Genomic DNA, 7,436 nt, shown 5'->3' on the forward strand with positions numbered 1-7,436 from the left:
AACAACAACAAGCTTATCTGATTTCACCCCAAAATGTTATAGATTAGAAAAGATATCACAATAACTCATTCTGAATTCTTCTAAAATCAATCCAATTTTACTGTCTTTAATGATAAAAACATTTGTCACAGAGTAAAGGAACTGAAACATTCCATTTGGACTTGAGGAAACAACAGCCTAGTGGGCAGAAACAGAAGATGGCTATTCCCAGAGTCTTGGACTCAATAGATAGTTTTTTGTTTTAATGGGAATTCCTCACCACCACGCACACGTTTGCTGCCATTTCACCCGTTACCTTGTTTGGTTAGGGGTGTGACTTCAGTCTCATTAAAAGAAGCCCCATGTGGATTTGGTGGTAGAGTCCTGGAATGGCAGTTCTTCTGTTTCCAACACCACAAAAGGGCGTTTGCAGTGATGGGGCAGACTGGGATTCTCTAATTTAAGGAGGGAAAAGCTTAAAGTGCTTGCCCAATCTTTCTTCATTTGCTGTGGTCCTGCCATGTGTCATCTGTTTACGACAGGCTTTGTTATCTCAGAAGGCTTCCCATTGCTTCTTGACATCTTTATAATTTCTCAAGGAGTAATTTTGGGGGCAGGAGCTGTTAGCCTATGCTAGTTCAGTGCAGCATCAGGAATATAATGGAAAGGAACTTCTTATTCCTGCTTTTAATATAAAATTTTTAACTTGCTAAAGTAGAAAATAACAACAACAAAACCCAGACCCTATTGTAGAAAAAAATGTATGTTGGACAGATGCTGTTGTTATTCCGACTCACAACAACCCTATATAGGGTTTCTGGCGAGCAACTGGTAAGTTTGAACCACTGACCTTGTGATTCAAGCCAACCTTGTGGTCCGGTGCTTCCTTTACAGAACTACACCATGGACAGATGTTACAGTGTTAATCCCAAAGCCTTTTTTTTCTTCTGAAAAAGGAGATTAGCAAGTGTTAGAAAGTTGTTAAAGCTACACTATCAGGGAACAAAGACTTTCTCTTTGGTGTACTCTGAAGGACTAAAAGAGATGTTCAAAGGGGTGACTTTCAATAATATTTAATACCATGTTCGTGTACCACCCAAAATCATCTCAGATGTCATCTGGAGTCATCTGGATATCTCACACTTTAGGAAATAATGCTATTAAAGGCCCCACAGACATTCACTCATGGACTCAAATATATTTCTTCTCCTAAGATGTTTCCATGAGTCTTGGTGGAGCAGTGGGTTAAACACTGGGCTGTCAACCACAAGTTCAGAAGTTCAACCCACCAGCTGCTCCCTAGAACAAAGATGAGGCTGTCTGTCCCTGTAGAGATTTACAGTTTTGGAAGTCTTATGTGGAGCAGTTTCATTTTGTCATATGGAGTCCTGGTGTGGCACTGTAGGATAAGCACTGGACTGCTAACTGCAAAGTTGGTGGTTCAAATCTACCAGTGGCTCCTGAGAAAGCCTATACAGGATCACTATGAGTTGGTAGCAACTCAACAGCACACAACCAGAACAACATAGACTTGCCATGAGTTGCAGTTGATTGGCTGGCCATGGGTAAGACTCCTTCAGAAGAGAATTAGAGTAGAGAAGACCGTGAAGGCCGTTCTTCCACACATATAGCATTTGTAGATTTAGTGTAAAATCAGTATAATATACTTTGTACTTTTGTGAATGGTTTTATTATTCATTATACTTTCTAACTGAATATTACTCATATAAAAGAAAGCTACTGATAGTTATGTATTTATCTTGTACCCAGCCAATTTTCTGAACTGTCATGTTCTCAATATTTTATAGCTGAATCTCTTAAAATTTTTTAAGATAACCAGTCATATCATCTGTGACTCTTTATGTAAATGAGGTACAGATAGTTAAGTACTTTAACCAGTGTTGTAAAACTAGTGAGTGATAAAGCTAGGATTCTATTTCGGTTGGCCTGACTCTAAAACGTATGCTTTTCACTCCAAGTAGATCTTCTCTTTAGCATTGCAGGATAAGCACTGGACTGCTAACTGCAAGGATGTTGGTTCAAAGCCACCAGCTACTCCTTGGAGTAGGGGCAATATGAGTCTGAACCAACTCGACAGCACTTAACATCATATAATAGTATAATTAATCCTTAATTTGCCTTTCATGGAAAACAGGAAGATATTTTTCCATTTTGCTTTTTGCCCCCTAATATTCATTACTCTCTGCCCTTTAAAAACCCCAAACATAGTGAGGTATTTTATTTTATATTGTGAAATCCATAGAAAGCTGTTTTCTTTGGAATTTCTTCCATCAATTTTAAGGGAGCAAATATGGATTGTTGTACTCTGGTGTCTTGCATGCTGCTATGATGCTGGAGGCTATGTCACTGGTAATTCAAATATCAGCAGGGTGACCCATGGTGGGCAGGATTTAGTGGAGCTTCTAGACTAAGACAGACTAGGAAGAAATGCCTGGCAATCTACTTCCCTAAAGTAGCCAATGAAAACCCTATGGGTCATAGCAGAATATTTTCTGAGCTAGTGCTGGAAGATGACCCCCCTATATTGGAAGGCAATCAGACTACACAATGGTTGTAACAATGGACTCAAGCATATCAGTGATTTGAAGATGGCTCAGGGCCACGCAATATTTTCTTCTCTTTATATGAGGTCACTTTGAGTAGGTATCAACTTGAATGGTAGCTAACAACAGTAAATATAGATTTGATATTTTATGGGTAACGTGCTATGTTCTAGCCATAGAATTTTAAATTAACTTCTACATTTGGTACAAGCTCCCTGCTTCACATAGGTTGATTATCTTTCCTTGAAATCTGACATTGCACTATCTGCCCATATCAAGAGTGAAGTGTGGAGCTGAGATTCCTTTAGAGCAAGGTTCTGAGACACCTGCTTAACCTGCTGTCATTTTGCAGCAGCTTCAGCCAAGTATTGAGAATCCCAGCAAGCACAGCTCTGTTTTATGAGAAAGCAAAGTACAAGTTGTGTGGTGCGGTCATCTCCTCCTTCCTCCCCTTTGTCCCCATTGAGAAGAGATGAGTTATTTATCCCTCAGGAGATCTGATGGTTGGTCCTTTATAAACACAAAATTAAAAATACAATAGAAAGAGCACTGTTGTTGTTGTTGTTGTTACCTGCCATCAAGTTGGCCGCCAACTCCTCTCAGCTCCATGTACAATGAGATTAGACTGTTATGACCTGCAGGATTTTCATTGACTGATGCCAGACTTTTATTCCTCATCTGTCTTAGTCTGGAAGCTCTGCTGAAACCTGCTCAGAAACACTCAAGCCTTCACTGACAGATTGAGGTACATGGGTCCCCAGGTGAACCTGATGGTCCTGAATTCTACCACTAATACTACTGCCCCTCAGTAAGAGTCTTGTGGCCATAGAATCTATTTTGATGCATAGCAACTCTATAGGACAGAGTAGAACTGCTCTGTAGGGTTTCCAACGCTGTAAATCTTTATGGAAGCAGACTGCCACATCTTTCTCCCTTGGAGCAGCTGGTGGGTTCGAATCTCACCATTTGGTTGGCAGTCAACCACTTAGCCAATGTGCCACCAGGACTCTTCAGTAACAGTATTGTTGCTGTTGCTGATGTTGTTAGATGCTATTGAGTCAGGTCCAACTCACAGCAACCCTGTGCATAACAGAATGAAACCCTCCCTAGTCCTGTGCCATCCTCAGAACTGTTACATTTCAGCCTGCTGTTGCAGCTCTTGGGTCAATCCATCTTGTAATACCTTCCTCCTTCTTCCCCATTATGTACATACAGAAGCTGTCTTTGTTGACACTTTTTCTATCTCAAATTAACGTAAAGCGTGGACCAAGTATTAAATCCTTGTTTGGCTATAAAACTGTTAAGAATTCCTGGAGTAAAATTTTCTGTTGAAGTGCTAACTAGCCAGAGCCAGTGATTTAGGGAACTAATCACAATAAGGTGCCATAATTCTTTCACGGTCTGAAAAATGTTACCATTACTGTCTTTGTATGCCTAGCGTGAAAAAAGAGTCTAATTATATAAATAGTTTTAGCCTCTAGATTCTGATTGAATAATTGTTCCATCAGTGTTCAAGCATATGCGATTTGCCTTTTTTTCATCTCACTTATTTTTTTTCCAAAATGAGATGTCTCACGTCTCCAAAGAAACTCATGGTGCGTTGAGAGATGCAAAAGCCTGGGATTTGGATTCAACCTGAAGGGGCTGGGTGGTCTTTGCTTCTTCTTCAGAGAAGTAAATGTACTGGGAAAAATGATCTCTCCACTACTGTCCAGCTCTAAACAAACTTGAATCCTTTTTGGTTCATTTTTGTTTGGTATTCTATTTTGGTAGATGCCAAATAATTTCAATATAGGCTTCTTGCTTTTATAGAGACTGATTTAATGCTTGCCCAGTGAAATTGTCCTAAGTGATTTTAGAGTTTGAAAAGTCACTAAGTCCCCTGTTTTCATGAGAAAATGTGTTCATTTATGGCATCCAGGTAAACTACAGTCAATCTGTCTTAGCTGGATTGCTTGTGACTTTTTATACCCACAAGAAGTCAGTATGCTTCTAGCAGACTACATGTTCTCTTCTGTATTTTGTAGGCAGTGTTCCCCTCATCAGAGACCTGTAGACAATGATTAACTTCATAGATCTGTTGTCCTCACAAGCAGTGGCCCAACTTTCTCTGGGACTGGGTTGCCGGTTCTTCACAATGCCAGAAGTACATTACTTTCTTTCCTACTATCTATGGTTTTGTTTTCCAGCTGACGTATCTTTCTATTTTATAAGCAATCCCCCTTCTGTTATTTCTGACCTCATCTATTCCTCTCTCCAGCTCAGTTGGGAACTAAGGGAGAAAGACTTAGGTTGTTGTTGTTGTTATGTGTCTCTGAGTCTTATTCACATGGGAGTTATTCCAATATGGAACCCTGGTGACCATGAGAAGGGATAGACTCCCCGGCAATGGGTTTATTCCAAAATGGGATATCTTCACAGAAAGCAATTCTCGCCAAATTAATTTAATATGACTGCCGGGAGGCAGAAACAAATCCCAGCTATAATACAGCTCTCAGAGACAATTGGATATTTATGGGACATTATGGCAACGACAGCCAAGTTTTGAAAAGCTGGCTGTGAGAATTCTAAAAGGAAGGTCTATTTGTGAACTTGGAAGCATTCAGGCAGTATTTCCCACGGCAACCATTTCAGAGACTTCAAAAGCCCATCTCACATAAATTTAGAACTTTCCTATTCATTGTGTCTTATAATCCTGGGAAATGGCTCTATTCTGTTTGTTATAGAAACAAGAGAAGAGGCTCATTGACTCTTTTTATGAAACCATTTCCTGTCTACCTTGGCTCCCATAAACATGAAATTTTTAATTCACTTTCAGTGCAAAAGTACATTTTAGTTGATTTTGGCTTGGTTGGCCAGAGCGTACTTTCTTTGTCTGTCTCGTCATGAAGTATCACCCCAGCCACTGCTCTCTGCACGCTTTCTTTCCTGATGTTGCCTACCCCAACCCTTCAGTTTTGTACAGCCACTCAGTCTTTCCTTCACTTTTTCTCACCTGTGTGGCTTTAAATTTAAGGTGTTTCCAGGGCCTTAAATAACCTTTTCAAGGTAGCCTAGTGGCGCAAGTTGAAATCAATGGCTGTTAACTGACAGGTGGCAGTTCAAACCCACTGAGCCATTCTGACAATCTACTAAATCTAGGTCTCCACCTAGACCTGGCAATCTGCTCCTGTAAAGAATGTTGGCAAGTACCATTGACTCAGTTCTGACTCATAACAACCCTGGATAGGGTTTCTGAGGAGTGGCTGGTAGATTTGAATTGCTGACCTTGCAGCTAGCAGTCCAGTGCCTATCCTACAGTGCCACACCGGGAATCCATCTAGAAAACCCTATGAATTCTTCTATTCGGTCACATGGGGTCACTATGAGTTGAGAATCTACTCAAGGGCACCTAACAACAATAACAATAAACAATCTCTCTAGGCCTTTTGCTTTTAAACACTCTTTCTTAGTAATGCTTGCAATGTAACCTTGTCTATTAAGAATTTCAGGAATCTGCAAGTAGGGAGGTTTGTGGAGTATTTCAGCTTGTTTACTTTTTAAGGAGTAGGACTTTCCCGGTAAGCTTGAAATCAGACTTATAAGGGACCTCCATCTTGGCTAGAAAAAAAGTCTTTAAATTTAACTTTATCAAAATTATGAATATTTTCAATTTGAAGGAATATCCTGTTTACTTTGCACATGATGAAACAAGGATAAAGGGGAAATGGCTTGCTTTTGTCTCACAGCTAGTTTTTGGTATTACTAAGGCTAAAAACTTGAACCCAAGTTCCACTAACTATTTTGTTTTCTGTATTATTTCAGAAGGACTTCTGGCTCACTTATTTTAGAAAGAAATACCCAAATTTCGTATCTTGCCAGAAAAATAAAGTGGAGGCTTACTTCTTAACCCATGGTGGACATTTCTGTTATTCTTGCTGCCACAGACAGATGCAGTTCACCAGTTACTCTGTTCAGCACTGTGAAGAAGAAATAAATACAGGAGACTCTTTCCACCTAAACTGTTAACAGTTGAGTGATGGAGACAGAGAGTACAAAAGGATTGAAGTAGTCAGAAATAGGTGACTAATTCTACCTGGAGGATTTGGAGAAAAGGTAAAATGGTATTTGACTTGCCTTTTGGAAAATGGATAAAATGTCATCAAGTAGAAAACAGTATGGGACAAATGGAGAGTATTTTAGGAAGAGGGACTGTTGTTGTTGTTAGGTGCCATCGAGTCAGTACCGACTCATAGCAACCTTATGCACAGCAAAACAAAACACCGCCCAGTCCTGGGCCAACCTCACAATTGTTGCCATGCTTGAGCCCACTGATGCTGCCACTTCGCCAATCCATCCTGCAGGGGTCTTCCTCTTTTTCTCTGACCCTCCACCTTACCAAACATGATATCCTTCTCCAGCGACTGGCCCCTCCAGATAATATGTCCAAAGTATGAGAGATGAAATTTGGCCATCCTGGCCTCCAAGGAGCACTCTGGCTGCTCTTCTTCCAACACAGATCTGTTGGTTCTTTTGACAGCCCATGGCACTTTCAATATTCTCCTCCAACACCATAAGTCAAAAGCATAAATTCTTCTACAGTCTTCCTTATTCAATATCCAGTTTTCACATGCATATGAGATGACAGAAAATACCATGGCTTGGGTCAGGCACACCTTAGTCCTCAAGCTGACATCCTTGCTCTTCAACACTTTAAAAAGTTCCTGTGCAGAAGATTTGCCAAATGCAATACGTCATTCTATTTCTTGACTGCTGCTTCCATGAGTGTTGCTGGTGGATCCAAGAAAAATGAAGTCCTTGACAACTTCAATCTTTGCTCCATTGATAAGAATGTTGTTCATTCGTCCAGTGGTAAGGATTTTTGTTTTCTTGACATTGAGATGTAATCCATAC

The sequence above is a fragment of the Chrysochloris asiatica genome, unplaced genomic scaffold (genome assembly GCF_000296735.1).
Source record: "Chrysochloris asiatica unplaced genomic scaffold, ChrAsi1.0 scaffold00226, whole genome shotgun sequence".
In the NCBI taxonomy this organism is placed as follows: Eukaryota; Metazoa; Chordata; class Mammalia; order Afrosoricida; family Chrysochloridae; genus Chrysochloris; species Chrysochloris asiatica.